The following is a 21,501-nucleotide window of genomic DNA, read 5'->3' on the forward strand; positions in this document are numbered from 1 at the left end:
TTTTAATGCAATTTTGCTTTACCATGTCTAGCTAAATTTATAAGGCTAGAATGTAAGGATCGTAATTAAACCAGTAATCCGTACAATTGTTCGTAGAAACGCTTAAGGGCTATTTTAACTTTCAAATTAAGTTTTCCCGCACTTCAATTCCGTTGGGTAAGATCGAAAGCCGTCCAACGTCTTTTTAAACTTAATTGTTTTTAACTATTTCAAAAACAGCGAAAGCGCTTTGTTTAGTTCATTAGGAGTTTTTAACATTAAGAAGAAAAGAGATTTTAAAACTATTTTCGGACGCGTTTATAAGTTTAGAGTCTGGTTCGTAAGAACCTCTTTTGGTTAAGAAATCCAGGTTATAATACTTTTCAACTTAGTCAAGATACTATATATCTTAAAAATAGGTTTACTACTCTAACGCAATGCGCGTCTTTTTATAAGTGACAATAAGAGGGTTTGATTAGGGAGTACAACTCGGTTCTGAATACGCGAAAGCGACAGTTCCTGTTAAATTAGTTCTTTTCAAAGTAGGAAACATTGCCCATAAGTAGTTCTATTAGCAAGTACTTGGATTATCAATTGATTACGTGAATTACATTCGACCCTGTCTTTATTAATTATATTCTATTTCAATACTTTACTTTTTATTGCACACTACAAAAACACTTATTTTGATTGCCTTTGATAAACACCATAACGACAGATAACGATAGATTGACACTTGGTCTCTATGGTTCGATAATCTTTTATATTACTCTGACGCGTTCGTACACTTGCGAACACCAAGTTTTCCAACGCATCAAACCCACCTTAAGAAATAGAAGAGCAGAAGTTGTTGAAGATGAGATAAGGATTAAGATTGATTGTGTTGGTTCCAAGTTTTTCTTCTTCTTCTTCTTCTTCTTCTTCTTCTTCTTCTTCTCCACTAGCCTTGCTTTCTCTTCTTCTACCTTTTCCTTGAGCTACTTCTTTCTTTCTATTTTTCTGATACATAGAAAACCAAATGACTTGTGCTAGGTGGTAATAGGTAATAACATGTGGTGGTGAATGATTCAAAAACTAGTTGCAAGTGGCGAAGGGAATGTGTGGTAAGAAAGTGATTACAGGTAGTAACAAATATCTCAAGTGGCACCATACTTGTAATATTTGTTCTACCAGAGCTATTGACCCATTATTAGTGTTACCAAAATGTCCCGATTAATAAAAGGTCAGTCCAAATTAATATTAATTAAGTCAATCTGAACTCACTATTTACTCTATTTATCCCAATTGACAACTTTTAGAGCACATACAAACTGAATTGATCTCAATTAATAGGAATTTAGGTATTTAAGGAAATACGGGTGTAGCGGGGTATTCGTTACCATTAGAGATATTGACTAAATCCAAGGTAAATCATACAAGTCGAGTCGCCACCGCACTTTTACTTATCCAAAGGAATGGTTAGAAAGCGAACAAAAACCTAATAGTTTAAACAAAAACTAGTAAAAGGAACAGAGATCTGGGTAAGGGGGTTGGTTATGTAATGGGAAGGTGTTAGGCACCCAAAACATCCTAGGTACTCCTAGGGAGCCCTTTTCATACTTGTTGCAAAGGTTGTTTGTTATGTGAAAATTTGTTTATGCAAACATGATTGAAGAGATGAGAAGAGAATATACAAGTTATTTACATTTTGTGTTTGGATGGATAAACCCATTGCCTACGTACCATCTTATAAAAAAGATTAGGATCAAAACCTCGTAGTTCGGGATAAAAATCTCAAAATTGAGTTGGTGAATTGATTGGTCCAAAATACTTAAGGTCTTTTGTTATCAAAGGGAGAAAACTCAACCAAACCACAAATCCACCATGTGAGGATAGCTTCAACATGCTAGTGAGGGGTTAACCCTATAATAATCATGGAAGACTCATTGTCCATCACTAAGGACATAGGTGAGTATTACATCTACCACAAAGATAACTCAAACCTAATAGCTAAAGGTTATGGAAAATTTGATTAAGAAGTGGCCATTGGAACCACAAAAAGAAATTTGAATGGGTTATATTTACCAATTAGAAGTATGTACAAAATAGTCAAAGTTGACTTAAAGATTCAATTCAAAATAAGTATTGTGAAAAGAAAGTTTGAAAATCAAAAGCATAAGGCTTAGGTTTCTAATGTTGAAAACAATAGTTAAATGTTTGCACAAAAGGTTTTGGCTTGGGTTAGAGTGGAGAGATGAATAAGAAGGGCTAAGTCCTAAGTAAAACAAAAAGATGAGGGATAAAGAATCAAAACCACAAAAAGAGTTCCTCTCTTGAGATCATATTGATGATCCAAGTAGCTCCCATCCTTTGGAATAAGCAACCACAAAGCATAAGCACTCAAAATAAGTCTCTTAAAAGATCCTTAATGTATCTTGTATCTTCCACTTGGATGCACATGGCAATGGTCCTCCAATTAAGCTCAAATGGAAACTCCTAGCACGAAAGCACACACATCAAAAGTTTCATGAAGTAAAAGAAGAATGGACAAGAGTGAGTTTAGAGATTTGAGTCTTCTAATCCATCTTCATTATTAAGATCCTTTTACTCCAATTTTGCATAAGGAAGGTCCTAGAATCTAAATCCAATTCTCCATTTCTTTGCATAGGGGAAGTCCTAGAAACTAAGTCCATTTCTTTGCATTTGGTCCACAAAAATCAAAACAAAAACACAAGCATAATAATATATACACAATTATGTGCTCAAGTGAGCAAAAGGCAAATGACATTAACATAAACATGTGCTCAAGTGAGCAAAGAGAAAAGCAAATGGATAATATGTGCAAGAATAGTAAATTGCATAAAAGTAAAGTGCATAAAGTAAGTGTTAATTGTCAATAGTTAGTGTTAGTAGTTAGTGTGCCATAAGGCAAATTTAGCGCTATGTTAAGCAATCGTAATTTGACTTATGTAGAAGTCACAACTATCTGAGGCCGGTCAATAATAATGTAGGCAACAAACACAAGTTAGGAGTCTTGATTAGTGAACCAAGTCCCAAAACTTGCCATGCCAAAAAGAAAATGAGAATTGATCTTGTATTGGTTTAAGCCTTTTGCATGATTTAGAAGACAACCTATCCTTAATGCAAAGCCATTCACTTGATCAATTGATCAAGATGAATTAGATTTGAATCAAGGAAGATTAAATCTCCCTATCCAATGCTAACTTATCAACCTTCAACTCATTGATCAAGAAGAAAATAAGTAGAAGAAGAAGAAGGAGAAGATGGATAAGAGAAATGGAAATGGAAAAATTAAAGTGCATTCAATGAAATACAATGTACCAATCCTCATGTGTTGACCAATAACATTGAAAGTCAAGGTCAAACAATCAAAAACAGAAGTGAGATGAAGATTGGGAGTCAAGAAATGAATAAACTATTTTTGGCATTTTTTTAATATTTAATTAAACTTGAATAAAAAATAAAAGGGAAAGATCAAACTTCAAAATTACTTCAAATCAACCTTGAAAGGTCCAAGTAATTTATCCTAAGTTCAACAAGGTCAAACAAAGTTTGACAAAGAATTTCAGCATTTTTAAAAGTCAGAAACTATTTTTAATCAATTAAAAATGAATAAAAATAACCTAATTGAATTAAAATCTCAAATAAATCTCAAATCAATTCAAAAATTGATGAGAATATTTTTCATAGATCCATCATCATTCAAATAGGTTAGGAAAATTTTTTTTTTTTTTTTTTGAATATCAAAAACTATTTAAAATGAATTAAAAATAACCAGAAAAGAGAAAATTCATGAAAAATATCAAATGACAAAATAAAAAAAAATAAAAATCAGAAATATAAACTAGGAACTATTTGGGAAATAATGCAATTTGTCCCATAATTTTTGGATTAAAAATGAAAGAGATATTGATTTTTGAAATAAAATGGATTTTAAGAAAATAAAATGGAATTAAAACAGAAAATAGAAATTGGAAAAAACGAGAGCCCTTGGATCTGAGCTCATTAATTGAGCTGGCAGATCCAAGGATCTAGAGGCGCGCGCTCATGGAACACCAAAGTCAATGCAGTCACATGAGAAAGAAATAAAAGTCATAACAAGCAATGGTCAGGATTCGATCTGGGAAAAAGATCACACGGCCAGGATTCAAACTGGAAACAGACGGCCACCGGAGCCACCTTCTTCTCCGGTGAGCCTGCAGATTCCGGCCAAATTTGCAGGTCTTTAAACCTTAATGAAAATGCACGATCCTTATACCAAAATGAAGCTGGGGTGATGTACATCACCCCTGTAACCTTGAATCACACTCAAGATTCCTATAAATGGAGAAATCTGAGGTGGAAGATTCAGGTATGCAAGATGCAGATCAAGGAAAAGCAAAATTTAAGCTACCACTAGCTTGCCTCTCAAGTGAGGACTTCAGAAAACACTAGATCCAAGCAAAAAGGTCCATGGATGATGAGAATCGAAGACAATATCAGTTGGAATGTAAGCTTGAGTTCTGGTAATTTGAGCACGATGCCTTGCTTGCTTTGCTAAAACAGAAGTTCAATGAGATGTATGATGAAGGTTTAGAAGCATTATATCTAAGAATTCAATCAGATGAAGTTGAATTTTAGATCTGAAAAATTTGAGAGAAATGCAATTGCTTCTTTAGTGATGGCTATGGAAAGAATTCTGCAGCATTTCAGGTTGAATTAGGCGTGTGAAATGAATGGAATGAGGTCTCTATTTATAGAGGAAGTGGCAAGAAGCTTGTGATCAATCCGTGTGCATGGCATGTGGAGCTTCATTGCATGGGCTTGCATGATCATGCACAAGGCCCAAAAACAATGTCAAATGGATTCTGAGCATCAGCCAAATGAAATTGGACGTGTGACTTGCAAGGCAATTGCTTATGTACCAAGATTTCAAGTGAATTCCTCATTTGTACCTAAACAATCATCTCTTCGAAAGTACCATTTAGAAAATCCAAACATAGACATATGGGTAATGGTTGGAAAGGTCTTTGTATAAGGAACAAATGTTATGTTGGACAAAAACTCATTTGAAGTGTGGAAATTTATGAAATTTAAGCTTGAAGTGTAAGGTGCATGACATGTCAAGGCAAGGTTTCTAAAATTGGCCAACTTTCAAGCCCCTCTGTTTTGATGATGCAAGCCTCAAATGGAAAACCCTCAAACATAAAAGTTGTAGATCTTTTCAATACAATCAAAATGGACTTAAATTTTGCATCATTTGGAGTTTTGATGAAAGAGTTATCGACACTTGAAGTTGGACTTTTTTGACTTTTAATGCATTTGGTCAAAAAGGACCTATAATGTCTTGCATTATCACATGTATTTCCTTTGAGATTTTGAAATTTTGTTCAACATAACATTTTAAGTAGACATCTTAAGATTTCCAATGCATTTTATCCCACCTCAAAATCATAAAAAAATGAATGAGTTATGTCCTTGGGAAGTTGACCCACAATTAGGGTTTCAGTCAAAATGACCTATAATGTATTGGAATGGAAGATGGCCTTCCAAGCTTCAAATCAATTTTTGATGAACATGAAAGTTGTTTATATTGTCCTTAAGAACATTTTTTATTTTGGAACCATCTCCATTTGACCAACACATAAAACGTTAGGTCTCAGTGCATTTCAAAATAGTCAGATGAATTGACTGATCAACTTCTCAAGTCCATGACTCATATCTTGATGAATTGATGATTGAGGATACTCAAATAAGTACAAATATGCATGAAATTTATGAATTAAAGAACTTCCCTTGATTACATTTGACCATGGGCTGAGGTTGCTTCATGAGCAAGGCATTGTGATGCACAGATGAATTAGGGTTCCTCTGAAGAACAAACCTTAAACCATTTGACTTGCTTTGATCAAAATGATGCATTGAGGTACTAGGGATGCATATTTGATGGATGAGAGATTTGGGGCCCATTACCATGCTTGCTATCATCTCCTCTTGACCATGTCTTTGCACAAAGGATCTTTTTGAGGCTCTTGGCCTGGTGATTGCTCAAGCTACAAACAAAAGATGTTAGTGACATATTTTTGTGCTTTTGGTTAGTAAACAAAATGAGAAAAGCAATGATATACAAATCAAGCATGCTTGGTGATCTCAAACTACTCACAAGAGGTCCTACCCAAAGGCAAAGGGAACCAGGATGCTAATGATCCTTGAGGCTATGCAAATGAAATGTTATGATGCCATGAGGGATCTTAGGGACAAAAAACCGCCACAAGAGGAAAGCCCCGGATTGTCCGCAAGGCACCATCAATATTAGCTTTAATACGTTCCAAAACAAATATTAGAAAACTAAAAAACCAACAAATGCTAATATATGATAAGTGGTAAATTAAAATATTTTAACATCCGAAAATAATTTAAGTGCATTTCTGAATCCACCACATCATGCTTCTATTAAAGAATTAATGAAAACTAATCTAGAACCGAAATTAGAAAGAGAAAAAAAATAGAAATGAGCAAGATATAAAAGGAAGTAAGATATAAAAAGAAAAGGGGAGGTTTTTATTTTTCTCTTCTTTCTGATGGGAGTGTACAAGTTTCTTTTCTTTCTCTATTTTATTTATCTCTCTTTTTAATTAGGTCAAAATTATTTTGATAACCGTGGAGCAGTTTTAATTGGAATGAAAAATAAAGCAAGGCAAAATTTTACTATCCCATTTATTTGTAATTATAGGTTACATTTAAAAAACATTACTAAGTCATTTAGTATCATAGGTTTCACCTAACATTTATTCAAGTGTTATTAGCAAATAGTATTCTCAAATTTATATAATATCGAAGATCTAAATTTATAGTCAAATAATAAAGCACTTTTTCCGAAAATATTGTAAGTGTTAAAATTTATTTATTTACTTTTAAATTAAAGTTGATATTTAGATCTTTGTCTCCAATGTTTTTTATAATATTTTTGTATATATAACTCTATACATTAATAGGTATTTATCAAAAACATAAACTAGCTTGTCGATTTGAGAAAAATATAAATATTATAGACAAGGGTGTAGTTTTAATCTCTACACTAACAAAATAACAACTAAGAGTTAAAGACTCTCATTCTTTATTTTTATAAAATTAATAATTTCTTAACTAGGTTTTTATTTGTTCTTTTAAATTATATTTTTCTTTTTCACAGTTATAACAATGACAAGTCAAGCAGAACAAAGATGTTTTACACTCCGTGGAGGGGAGTGTTTCCTTTGGAAGGTGTCGACAATGGTGCTTTCAAAATTACAATGGTAATGGATATTGTCAAGCCTAGGCCTATGGAGACCCTGTTAATCCTAAATATAAATGCATTTGCATACATAAATGTTAAGCCTATAATAAATATAGCACAAATGTGTTAGTTTAAATGTAAGAGCATATCAAATAACTAGATTATGGCATTTATATATTTTTTAATGATATTTAAGTGTTTTGTATATTTATTGTGATTGGAAATACTATTTTAACTTATTATAATTGGATTTTCGTTAAATAAAAAATACTACTTAGACTTACATAATATTTTATATTATATAATAACAAAAGATTGTTTTTAGAATTATATCTTATAGACTTTAAAAGTCAGTTCATTTTACATAAAAAAAAATTGAAACCAAACAAAACCAATTTATTGATGGTAAACAGTTTTGGCTGGGGCCAATATTCATTACAATTAAGTTGGAGAATTTCGTAAGGCATTTTATTGGTTACTTACACATCAAATGTCCACAGATTTTGGAGATTCATCTTCGGACGCACCAAATTCTAATTGAACGTTAAAATATTTTGGAGATGCATCATCGTTTATTTTACGAAGTTACATCTCTGTAACGTATCAAAACAAAATGTTTCATTTTATATTTTGTTTACGTGTATTCAAATGAAGATTTATAAGTGTTATGCATTATGTTTTGTGACGAGATTTAAATCATACAATCAATATACAAAAAATGACATTCATAAATTCAGATGATCCAAAAATGTCATATATAAATAAAAGACCAATAAATATAAAAAAAATCAAGAACAACGATAATCTAGGTACCGTAGATGCATGAGACAAAAAAGTTTACGTACCAAAAACATGATGAATAAGTAAAAAAGATGTTGTAAGAATCTTAAAGTTCCTCCTCGACAGCTAAACCGAAGGAAAATGAACGAAGAACACGATGTCGCCTCCCTCATCGACGGTACGAAAGCAGATGAAAATGTTGAAAATATTGTTGTTTCTTCAGGCTTGAAGATGGTGTTGAACGTTTCGTTAGGGTTGAAACTGATTTTGTATCATTGGGGTTGAAATTGTGATGTATGCTTCGTAAAAGTTGAAAATTGAGTTGTTTTGTCAGGAGTTGTTTCTTGATTAAAATTGAAATATGCAATTGAAGGGACAAGTCAGCTAGCTCTGTGTAAAGTGAATAAATGATATCACCACAGCTTTTTCGAAAAACTGTTGTGATATATGATGGAATTTATAAAAAAAACCTCATGTCTTATGCAAATAAAATTTGTTAAAAATACTAAAAAAATATATCACAATGATATTTTTGGAAAATCGTGGTGATATAATATTGACATTGATATTAATCATATTTTAGAAAAATAGTATCAGGTTTTAAGTAATTAAAATTTTAAAAATAGAAAATATATCACAACGGTTGGTTTAAAGAGTCGTAGTGATATATCTTTCTTTGATTAAATAAAAATTAAGGGCGGTGCTAAATTCTGAAAAAATCACGAAATAACAGACATTGAGAGTCGAACTCATGAAACGTCAAATTATATCACCACGGTTGTTTTAATAAATTGTGATAATAAATTAACAACGATTAATTAAAAATAAAAATATTATATAGGCACATGAAATTTAAGATATCACCACGATCATTCGAAGAATCGTGGTAATGATGGTGTTGTTGTATCTACTTTGTATAGTAGTGAGATCAATGGTTTGTTAAACTGTATCACTATATGTTTAAAACTTAGGTGTTGCTTTCTTTTTTGGACGTCAGTGATCTATTGGCTTTGGTTTTCCTGTTGTGTGTTGTTGCATGTTAGAGTTTTTGTTTGGATTGACTTATTGTTTGTTTTGCATGCAACTTTTAGTTTTATATTTGTTTTTTCACATGGATTTCTCTTTATACTAGTTTAGAGCACTTTATGTGCTCATATTATTAAATTTTCCTATTAACAAAAAAGAAAATTAATATTATTTGTAAAGGGGAAGAAAATATAAAAAAAGAAAGAAGTCAAAGAACAACAAGGAAAGGGGTTGAGCCTGACCTCCTAATGAAAAAACGAAAGCTAAGTAAACCTATCTTATCTCTAAAAAAACAAGACATCGCTAAACGAACCTCATCCCACTAAGTTAAGTGATTACAAACCAAATCAAGATTAGCAATCTTGTCTACACATTGATTGTCCTCTCTAAAATCAGAACATATTAAAAAGTTCATGGATGAGATTAAGGAGATGGAATAGAGTCATCTATTTCTAAGCCTCCAACGGGTCATGCTAGGACTTGTGAAAGAAACCAAAGAAATATTTTAATCAAATTTGATCCAAAGGTTGTGTCAACCTCTCCGATTGGCGATTTCTATAGTCACTACAAAAAGAAACTATATGTAGCCACGTGATATTCACTTTGCAACACTAAAAATCAATTCACAACACATTTATTGTGACGTGAACTTTCACGCGGCAGAAGCACGTAAGACAACTTTGTTACCACGTGAACATCACATCCCAACTTTGCCATGTGAAAATCACGTCGTAACAGGTTTTTCAGCTTTATCTGTTGTAACTCAGCAATAACAGGGGTAACAGTAAAGGTGACAATAATTTGTGACGTGATATTCACGTGGCAAAATTGTGAAGTGAAAATCACTTCACAAAGTTGTGAAGTGAAAATCACATCACAAAATATATTTTTTTAAATAAAAAACTATCATTATTGTTTTACATTTCAATATATACTAAAATTAATAATAATTTTTTTAATAAAAATAAATTCAAAATTAATAATAATTTGTTTTTTGTTTTTTAAATATAAATTATTAATAAAAAATTTAAATAATAAGTTTATAATATACTAAAATGAATAATTAATATCTTATAAAAATTAAAAATTTAAATTTAAATAAAATAAATCCTATGGATCGTCGGGAACCGGAAACTCGTCAAGGTTAAGATTATCGTCATCCATCTGTTCTTGACCACCAACTCCTTCATTTCCACCAAATTTGTAGATTCAGTTGCCATAAGTATCTTTTGGGCCGTTTGGAAAGATATACAAAGTTTGGTTCCTCCACTACTAGCCGACACTTTTCATACTTTGCACACTCGACATCAAAAGAAGAATGGAATGTTGATATGTTGCCTTCCATTGCTCTATAATTGGCTTATCTCATATGTGTTCAAGCCTGATGCTCACATCAGTGAAATGTCCAATGGGGAGTGGGCAAGAACTCTGGTGTCTTTGTCTAGTGAGGATATCATTTGGTACCGACACAAGCTGAACGTTGAAGAAATCATTATCAGTTGTGGTAGTTTCCCAAATGTGCCACTAATAGGATCTAAAGGTTGCATCAGCTACAACCCCATGTTAGCTTTGCGACAGTTTGGATACCTTATGCATGGAAAGCCCGATGATAAAGATTTAGAAGAGATGGTTTTGAATGATATGGGAACCAATGATCCTTTTCTCCTCCGTAAGATCATTCGATCTTGGGAAAAGGTGCATACCAAAGGAACAAAATTAGTAAAGAAGAATGATGCAGCAAGGGTTCCTTATCAGCAATGGATCTCGAAGAGGATCAAAGTTGTGAAGCTCCCTTTTTCTATAGAGATTCCTCTAAGGTCTACTTCATCAGAACCAGTCCCTGTTTCTCTTGAAGAGGTAGAAGAACTTCGAGCCATGGTAGCTAAACTTAGAAAGGAGAAAGATGGTCTGCAATCTGAACTCTACAAAGAAACTGGGAAAAATATGATTCTCAAAAGGAAGAGTAACCAAAGGAAGGAAATTTTGAATGAGATTCGTAAGAAGAACAAAATTGAGCAAGATCTCAAGGAAAGAGTCTTGGAGTGCCTAGATCAGGCTGATAGTGGATTAGGTTCACTCCGTGATGAGTTAGCTAAGGCTAAAAAAGATGGACAAAAGTGGAAGCGTTGGTGGGACCTAGCTACTAAGCAAAAGAAGGAGGTAAGGGAAGAGCTTGAAGCCCAAATACAAGAACTGAAGGAGCAACTTCGAAGCTCCGAAGCTGAAATGGTGCGTGAAAGACGTCTTAAGGAACAAGCCCAAAGAGCCTCTCAAATATGTCCTAAAGCCTTGGAAGAGAAGTGTGATGAGTTGAATACCAATAAGGAGCTAGCTAGTTATTGGAAGGAACAATATGAGTCTCTGAAGAGCCAAAGCATGGGTTGGCTAAATCATAGGAAGCATTTGAATGAGATATTGGATGAGTATGAATGCACCATCAACCTTCTGCAGCCAAGTCTTAATGCATATCGTACGAAGTTGGCTAACCTCATAGAGTTTTGTAATGGCGTGGCCACAGACTTACCATGGAAATTAGAAAATGCTCTAGAGGACATGGATGAAAATAACACTCATCCTTCGGCTTGTGACCTTGTTTTGCTTTGCGAAAGGATGATGCGAAGATTCAAAGAAGAATTGAAGGCACACAAAGAGTGAGTTTCTAAGAGGACTCTTTAAGTTGTTTGCTTCGTGTTATTTCCAATTTTTTGTATTTGGCTTAATGTTTTGTACCCACTTTGACTGTGTACTTCATACTCTTTGGCTTCATTGAATGAATGGGTATTGAATTTTTGAATCAGCTTCTGACTATTGTTTTTTGTTTCTGTTCACATTACTTTCAAAGTGCATGCTCAACAACTGCGAAGTTTATAAGAATCCCTCAAAATAAATAAACATAAAATGCATTCATACATACATTCATGCGTTCTCCATATAAATAAATAAAAACTCATTCTGTTTTCTCTAATAGTTGTTACACACTGAGTCCTCAACACCCCTACAACACCAGAGCCAGCGCTCGTCGAAGAATGGCGGACCAAGAACAAGAATTGGAGCGAGTAAGCTTAGAACTCGAAGACCTACGAGGAAACATGGGTCAAGTCATGGAGATACTACAGGTCATCAGGGCAAAGTTGGACACCCAAACGACGGTCGTTTCAGAAATCGCCGGTCCTACGATTGAACCCCAACCTGGAAGGACAGTACCAACCACCTGGCCATCTTATGGTTTACCTCCCGGTTTCACACCTCTAGTTGAAGGCGCCCTTGGTTTTGTACAATCCACTCAGCAGACGGTTCCTTTACCAACTATCAATGAAACTCATCATGTGGTTCACATGTTCGCACCACCTCTCGTTCGTGCACATGTGCAACCTTACTTTGAGGATCAACAACATGCTCCGGACTTTTCGGACGAAGATGACGAAAGACAGGAAGATATAAGAGGGATGAAAGAGAATTTCCAGATTCTTGAGAAAAGGTTAAGGGATATGGAAGGCGACCAAGTTTTTGGTGCTACTGCTAAGGAGATGTGCTTAGTGTCAGGTCTTGTGATTCTTGCGAAGTTCAAGACCCCAGATTTCGATAGATATGAAGGCCACTCGTGTCCTAAAAGTCACCTTATTATGTACTATCGAAAAATGGTTGCGCACGTAGAGGACGATAAACTTATGATACATTGCTTCCAAGACAGCTTGAGGGGTGCTCCCTCTAAGTGGTACTTAAGCCTTGACCAAAGTAGAATTCGTTGTTTCCAAGACTTATCTGATGCTTTCATCCAACATTATAAGTATAACATGGATATGGCCCCAGATAGGAGGCAATTGCTCAGCATGTCCCAGAAAGATAACAAGTCTTTTAAGGAATATGCACAACGATGGAGGGAAGTGGCCTCGCAAGTCGAACCACCCCTGGCCGAGAAGGAGTTAGCAGATTGGTTCATGGATACAGTAAAACCTATGTTCTATGAAAGGATGGTGAGTAGTGTATCTGCAAGCTTCTCTGACTTGGTCGTCGTGGGCATAAAGGTCGAGCTTGGATTGAAGAATGGAAAAATGGTAACCACCTCTGAAACATCTGGTAATAATGCCAAAAAGTTTCCCGGAAGTTTTCAAAGGAAGAAGGAGGGTGAAACAAATGCAGTGTCAACCAATCAAAGAAGGAGACATTCATGGAAGAAGCAACATCAATTTTCTCAGCAACAACCAACTTATCCAGTGTAGTATGTTCAACAACCGTATGTAGCCGCAGTCACACCAAATTTCAACCAGTCACAAACTCCTGTCTATCAACCTATTCAACAAGCACCAGTATACCAGCAAGTACCCACGCCACCTGCTTATCAACCGCCAAGGGAACAGGCTCGTCGTCCACAAAATCCTCCAAATCAAAATAGGGTACAAAGAGGTAAACTTCTGTTTGCTTCAACCCCTATGACATACACTGAATTGTACCCATCGTTACTACGAAAAGGGTTGGTGACTCCCAGACCTTTGGGTCCTCCACCAAATCATTTACCTCCATGGTACAATCCAGATGCCCATTGTCCTTTCCATGGGGGCGCCCATGGGCATGATCTAAAGGGATCTTATGCTTTGAAGCATATTGTGCGAGAGCTGGTTGAGAAGAAGATTCTTTCATTTCGAGATGTCGGACCCAACGTAAAAAGTAACCCTCTTCCGGCGACTGGGGATGTTAATGCCATTGAGGATGCTTCTGATGTTGGTATAATCAAAAATGTTGAGAATGTTAAAACTCCGTTGCTAGCGCTTCATGCAAGATTGGTGGGAGCTAGTTTGATTAATACACACCACGACAATTGTGAAGAATGTGTCGTTCATCCAAGGGGATGTAAAGTGGTACAAACTGATATTCAAAACTTGATGGATCAAGGTGTTTTGCAAGTTTGTGGTCCTACAACAAACGAGGAAGTTTCAGTCATTGAACCCGTTTTCAATCTACCAGAACCGTTTGAGATAACTTATAATAGGAAAGATGTTGTTCATCCATCACCCGTGGTAGTTTGTATGCCTACCCCCTTTCCTTTTGAAAGCACCAAAGCGGTACCTTGGAAGTATGATATAACTGTGGTAGATGGAGTGGCAGATGGAAAACCCAAAGCTGCTGAAAGTAAGAAAGGCTTGAAGAATGTTGACACTGATATCACTAACATCGCAGGGACGAGCAGGATGACCCGCAGTGGTCGGATTTATACTCCCAATATTAATACAAACCCTCAAGAACCAACCAGGGAAGGTGTAACTGCAAATCCTACCCCAGAGTATGGAGGGACACAGCCGGCAGTGCAAGCAGATGAAGCGAGTGAATTTCTAAGAATAATAAAGAAATCTGACTACAAGATAGTTGATCAGTTACATCAGAGACCGTCAAAAATATCTATTTTGTCTTTGCTTCTGAATTCCGAAGCTCATAGGGAGGCTCTACTGAAAGTGCTTGCTCAGGCTCATGTTACCCAAGATATAACGGTTGGCCAATTCAATGGGGTGGTCGCCAATATCACAGCCTGCAACACTCTAAGTTTCAGCAATGAAGAGCTACCCAAGGAGGGGAAGAATCACAATCGCGCCTTACATGTATCCATAAAGTGCCAAGAAGATGCTCCGGCCAGAGTTTTAGTTGACACTGGATCGTCCCTCAATGTTCTAGTAAAGAGGGAACTTGCTAAATTATCTTACCAAGGTTCGGAATTGAAGCCTAGCGCACTTGTGGTAAAAGCATTTGATGGTTCTCGAAGAACATTAGTTGGGGAGGTAGAGCTACCAATCCAGATCGGACCGCATGTATTTCCCATCAATTTCCAAGTCATGGACATAAATCCCGCTTACAGCTGCCTTTTGGGACGTCCATGGATACATGCTGCTGGGGCAGTAACTTCTACTTTGCATCAGAAAATGAAGTTTGTTGTCGATGACAAACTCGTCATTGTCTCGGGTGAAGAAGATTTTATCATCAGTCAACTCTCCTCTTTCCGTTATATCGAGACTGATGAGGATGCCTTAGAAACCTCTTTCCAAGCACTCGAAATATCCAATGCCACACTTGCCGAGGTGGAGGATCCTATTGAGAAAACCAGTTTGTCGTTCGCCTCTTTGAATAGTGCAAGATCATCAGTTGAAAGTGGAGGCCCTGTAGGTTGGGGGCAAGTCATCAACGTCAGCGAGAAAAATGATCGTTTTGGTTTGGGGTACAAGCCTTTTGCTAATGGAGGAGCCCTAGTCCCTACAAAGGACCGTGTGCGGAGCATACAAGAAGTTTTCCTGAGCACAGGACTTATCCATGGAGATCAGGTTGGTGCAGTTGAAGATGACATTGAAGATGGAGAAGCATCAAGTCTAATATACCGGTGTGAAGCAGCCTTAACAAATTGGGAATCAGTTGAGATTCCAGAAGTTTTTCCTATGTCAAAGTAATTGTGTTTTTCTTTGTTTTTGAAAATCCTTAGCTCTTCCCAAGGCTAATGGATCATTTGTAGGGCCCCTTTTTAATCTCAAAATCATTATGACAAATAAAGAGCATTTTGTTCAAATTCTTATCGTTCATTCATTTGTTTTTCTTTCCTTAAAATGGCAATCCATTCAAAACCTACAAAAATACTTTTATTTCTTTTGCATTTTATTTCCATTTTTCTAAAAAACCATCATTAAAAAAACATGCAGAATAATCAATAAACCAATTGAATTCGATGATCCCACTACTTTTTATAACTTTGAACTCCCCGTCTACCAAGCGGAAGAGAATAGTGAGGAAGATTGTGATTTCCCTGAAGAATTGGAAAGGATGCTCGAGCACGAGTCAAAGGCCCTTCAGCCGCACCAAGAACCAGTGGAAACAATCAACCTTGGCACTGAGGAAGACAAGAAAGAGGTTAAAGTTGGGACTACACTTGGGGCAAGCATCAAAGAAAGATTGATCAAGTTGCTACAAGAGTATGTAGATGTATTTGCTTGGTCGTATCAGGATATGCCAGGTTTAGATACTGATATTGTTGTCCACAAGCTACCACTACAGCCAAATTGTCCGCCAGTGAAACAGAAGCTCCGAAGAGCAAGACCCGACATGGCTCTAAAGATTTGTGACGAGGTGAAACGTCAATTTGATGTGGGTTTTCTAGGAGTCGCAAAGTACCCTCAATGGGTAGCTAATATTGTACCTGTACCCAAAAAGGATGGCAAGGTCGGGATGTGTGTTGATTATAGGGATTTAAACAAAGCTAGTCCAAAGGACGATTTTCCCCTGCCACATATTGACACTCTGGTAGACAACACTGCTAAGTTCGCAGTCTTCTCCTTTATGGACGGATTCTCGGGTTATAATCAAATTAAGATGGATCCAGAGGACATGGAAAAGACCACATTCATCACCCCTTGGGGAACATTTTGCTACAAGGTAATGTCATTCGCTCTCAAAAATGCTAGGGCAACTTACCAAAGAGCAATGGTCACTCTTTTCCATGATATGATGCATAAGGAAATTGAGGTTTATATGGATGATATGATTTCAAAATCCCAAAGTGAAGAGGATCACATAGACCATTTGCAAAAGCTATTCGAGCGTCTTCGAAAGTTTCGACTACGGCTGGATCCTGCTAAATGCAACTTCGGTGTCCGATCTGGAAAGTTGCTTGGTTTCATTGTTAGTCAACGAGGAATTGAGGTAGATCCAGACAAGGTTAGGGCAATACAAGAAATGCCTGCTCCACGTAAAGAGAAAGAAGTTAGAGGATTCATGGGACGTTTAAACTACATCTCTAGGTTTATATCTCATATGACTGCTACGTGTGAACCTATATTCAAGTTACTGAGAAAAAATCAAGTTGTTAAATGGAACTCTGACTTCCAAATGGCTTTTGAGAAGATCGGACAATACCTGCAAGAGCCCCCTATTCTAATTCCACCTGTTCAGGGGAAACCACTCTTTATGTACTTAATTGTGCTTGAAAAGTCAATGGGATGTGTGCTGGGACAACATGACGAAACCGGCCGAAAGTAGCATGCCATCTACTATCTAAGTAAGAGATTTACCGATTGTGAAACCTGATATTCACTCTTGGAGAAAACTTGTTGTGCTTTAGCATGGGCCGCTCGTCGTCTAAGGAAATACATGATTTGTCACACTACTTTGTTGATCTAAAAACTGGATCCAATAAAGTATATCTTTGAAAAGCCTGCTTTAACTGGAAGACTCGCCCGTTGGCAGACGTTACTGTCTGAGTATGACATCTAGTATGTATCTCAAAAAGCCATTAAAGGAAGCGTGTTGTCTAATTACCTGGCAAACCAGCCCGTTGAAGACTACCAGCCGTTGAAATTTGACTTCCCTGATGAAGACATTATGGCAGTAAAAGATTGTGAAATCCCAGGACTTGATGAAGGACCTGAACCCGGATCTCGGTGGAAGCTCATGTTCGATGGTTCCTCCAATTAAATGGGGCACGGTGTAGGAGCTGTTTTATTAAATCTGAATGGTGGATACACTCCTTTCACAGCAAGGTTGTGTTTTGATTGCACAAACAATATAGCGGAATATGAGGCGTGCATCCTAGGCATTGAAGCAGCAGTTGACCTCTGAATCAAAATCCTTGAAGTATGTGGAGACTCAGCCTTGGTGATATACCAAGTCAAAGGCGAATGGGAAACCCGTGATACAAAGTTTATCCCATACCGTTCCTATGTCATGGAATTAATAAAATACTTTGACGAAATCACTTTCCGTCATATCCCAAGAACTGAGAATCAAATTGTTGATGCTTTGGCAATGTTGGCTTCAATGTACCAAGTTAGATTCCATAATGAAGCACCTCTCATTCAGATCGAGCGGAAAGTTGAGCCTGCCTACTTCCAGTCGGTTGAAGAAGAAGCCGATGGTAAACCCTGGTTTCACGACATCAAATGCTTTTTGCAAAATCAAGAATATCCAACAGATGCAACAGTCCTTGACAAGAAAACATTGAGGAAGTTAGCATCCAAATTCTTCTTAAGCAATGGTGTGTTATACAAGAGAAACCATGACATGATTCTGCTCAGATGCGTGGATGGACGTGAAGCGGACCTGTTGATCAAGGAGATTCATGAAGGATCCTTTAGAACTCATGCCAATGGGCATGCCATGGCCAAGAAGATTTTGAGAGCGGGTTATTACTGGTTGACCATGGAATTCGACTGTTTCAATTATGCTAGAAAATGTCATAAATGCCAAATCTATGCCGACAAGGTACACGTGCCTCCGACCCTACTAAATGTTTTGACGTCACCTTGGCCTTTCTCAATGTGGGGCATCGACATGATTGGCGCCATCGAGCCTAAAGCTTCCAACGGTCACCACTTCATCCTGGTTGCCATTGATTACTTTACCAAATGGGTAGAAGCCGCCTCTTATGCTAATGTGCCAAAACAAGTGGTTGCACGATTCCTTAAGAAAGAGATCATTTGCCGTTATGGAATTCCAAGCCGGATCATCACAGATAATGGGACGAATCTGAACAATAAGACCATGAAAGAATTATGCGAAAGCTTCAAGATTGAACACCATAACTCTTCACCGTATCGACCAAAGATGAATGGCGCTGTTGAAGCCGCTAATAAAAACATCAAGAAGATCCTGCAGAAAATGGTGAAAACCTATAAGGATTGGCACGAAATTCTCCCCTTTGCACTGCATGGATATCGAACTTCCGTCCGCACTTCAACAGGGGCAACCCCGTTCTCTTTGGTATATGGGATGGAAGCAGTTCTCCCAATTGAAGTGGAGATACCTTCAATGAGAATCCTGATGGAACCAAGCTAGAAGAGGTTGAATGGATTCAGAATAGATTTGATCAGTTAAACCTTATAGATGAGAAGCGAATGACTTCTTTGTGCCATGGACAGTTATACCAGAAACGGCTCAAAAGGGCTTTTGACAAGAAAGTACGTGTTCGGGAATTCAGAGAAGGAGACCTCGTGCTTAAGAAGATCTTGCCAATACACAAGGACTCACGTGGGAAGTGGACTCCCAATTACGAAGGCCCATATGTTGTGAAGAAAGCTTTCTCCGGAGGTGCCTTGATTCTCACAACTATGGATAATGAAGAGCTCTCACACCCCGTGAACTCTGATGTAGTTAAAAAATACTATGCCTAATAAAAACCCGCTAAGTCGAAAACCTGAAAGGGCGATTTAGACAAAAAAGGGTATCCCGGTGGACTGAAAACCCGAAAGGGCGGTCCAAGCAAAAGTTAGGGATGAAAAAAAAGGTAGCTCGCTAAGTTGAAAACCTGAAAAGGCGACTTAGGCAAAAAGGAGCGTCCCGGTGGATTGAAAACCCGAAAGGGGGATCCAGGCAAAAGTTAGGCGCACAAGGCATAAACTGCACAGTTGTTACTGATTGACACAGAAGAATCTGAGGCGGAAGGTCAACCCAGTTACTCCCTTTAGAAGCAAGGTTTTGGGGAATCATATCTATTAAGGATGTTAGTGGTCACTGAATTCAACGCAAACCTTTCCTTATTTCCATTTTCCAAATTGTAATATTCCATGGAGCTACGCCATTTGTGTGCTACCATTCTTGAATAAAATACAAGTTTTCCTAATCATTGATAATTGTGTTCTTCTATGTTTTTCTTTATTATGCAAAGTGTCATTTATTTGTTAATAATGAAATTTTGAAACCTGAATTTTTTTTTTGAAATTTAGTAAAAGGAACAAAATTACTTTGATATATGTGAAAATCAAAGGAAAATCATTTGTTTTCCCGGAAGTCTCAAGATTGCATAAATATTCTTGGATCACCAACAAAAATCTCCATGGAACACAACTTATTAATCCTCTGGAAAGATGGACCTCTGGTTATTTGTAACTGTCAATCATAATAGATTCTCCTCTGGATACGCCTGTTAATTGTACGGGCTTGAGTTATTGGTGTTGAGGAATCAGAATCCCTGTAAACAGTCCCTACAAACTCCCAGTCTACCAAGTGTCAGCATTCTCATAATCATGATCATTCATATATCATGCATAAAAGAAAATTCAAAACCATGCATAGCCGAAATATACTTCGGGCTCATTTTGCATTGACCCAGGTCTTGTTGTTGATCTTATATCCTTTAACCTCTAATTCCAATTTGAATTTGGTGCCCTTAAACCATCATCCGGTTTTCGCAGTCATTTTCAAGTCCAATTGTGGTTGGCAAAATCTGTTAAAAGCTGGTTGTAATCCATTTGCTTACAGTCAAAATCCAATTGTTGTTGGCACCTATCCGTTAAAAGTTGGTTGTGATCCATTTCTTTACGGTCAAAGTCCAATTGTTCTTGGCACGTACAGAGAGTTTAATTACCTTGTCTTTCCTGATGGTTCCGTGAGAGTCATGTATGACTCATCATCTTGAGGAATTCCCAGAAGCTTGGAGGTTTTTGTGTTAGAAAACTCCAATGATGTTGCTTTGTATGTTTTTCAAGCGTCAGCAGGTCATGTATGAATCTGTTGTTGAAGTTTTCTTTGGGTTTTTTCCAGTGTTGTCAGGTCATATATGAACCTGTTGTTGAAAATTCTTTGAATAATCAAGTGTTGTCAAGTCATATATGAACCTGTTGTTGAAAATTCTTTGAATAGTCAAGCATCAGCAGGTCATGTATGAATCTGTTGTTGAAGTTTTCTTTGGGTTTTTTCCAGTGTTGTCAGGTCATATATGAACCTGTTGTTGAAAATTCTTTGAATAGTCAAGTGTTGTCAGGTCCTAGATGAACCTGTTGTTGAAAATTCTTTGAATAGTCAAGTGTTGTCAGGTCATATATGAACCTGTTGTTGAAAATTCTTTGAATAGTCAAGTGTTGTCAGGTCATATATGAACCTGTTGTTGAAAATTCTTTGAATAGTCAAGGTTGTCAGGTCATATATGAACCTGTTGTTAAAATTTCTTTGAATAGTCAAGCATTGTCAGGTCATATATGAACCTGTTGTTGAGCTTTATTCCAGTATTACCAGGTTCTTGATATTCCCCAGCATTGTCAGGTCATATATGAACCTGTTGTTGAGCTTTATTCCAACATTACCAGGTCATGTATGAACCTGTTTTGAAGAATCTTTCTCTATGTTTGTTTCAGTGTTATCAGGTCATATATGAACCTGTTGTAGAATTTTTTTTTCTATTCGGATTTAGTAAGTCATATGTGAACTTACTACCGAAATCTCTTGTATTCTAAGTATTGTTTATCAATTTTCACTTTGATTACTCCCCAGTGTGTGTCTGATTCTCCAGCAAGATTGTTTTCCCCAGCGAGTTGGTTTTTGCCATTTGTCTGTTTCCCTGTGAACCATCAGCATTCCCCACAGATTTTTGTTTCATTCTATATTAATCATAAAGCATCATGCTAGGGTTATCTTATGTCTGATCATATCCCTAGCAAATCAAATAAAAAAGAGTCATTCATTCAGGCATTCATCTCATATCATATCCTATCATTTGCATT

This window comes from Lathyrus oleraceus, chromosome 3 (genome assembly GCF_024323335.1).
Source record: "Lathyrus oleraceus cultivar Zhongwan6 chromosome 3, CAAS_Psat_ZW6_1.0, whole genome shotgun sequence".
NCBI classification, from domain to species: Eukaryota; Viridiplantae; Streptophyta; class Magnoliopsida; order Fabales; family Fabaceae; genus Lathyrus; species Lathyrus oleraceus.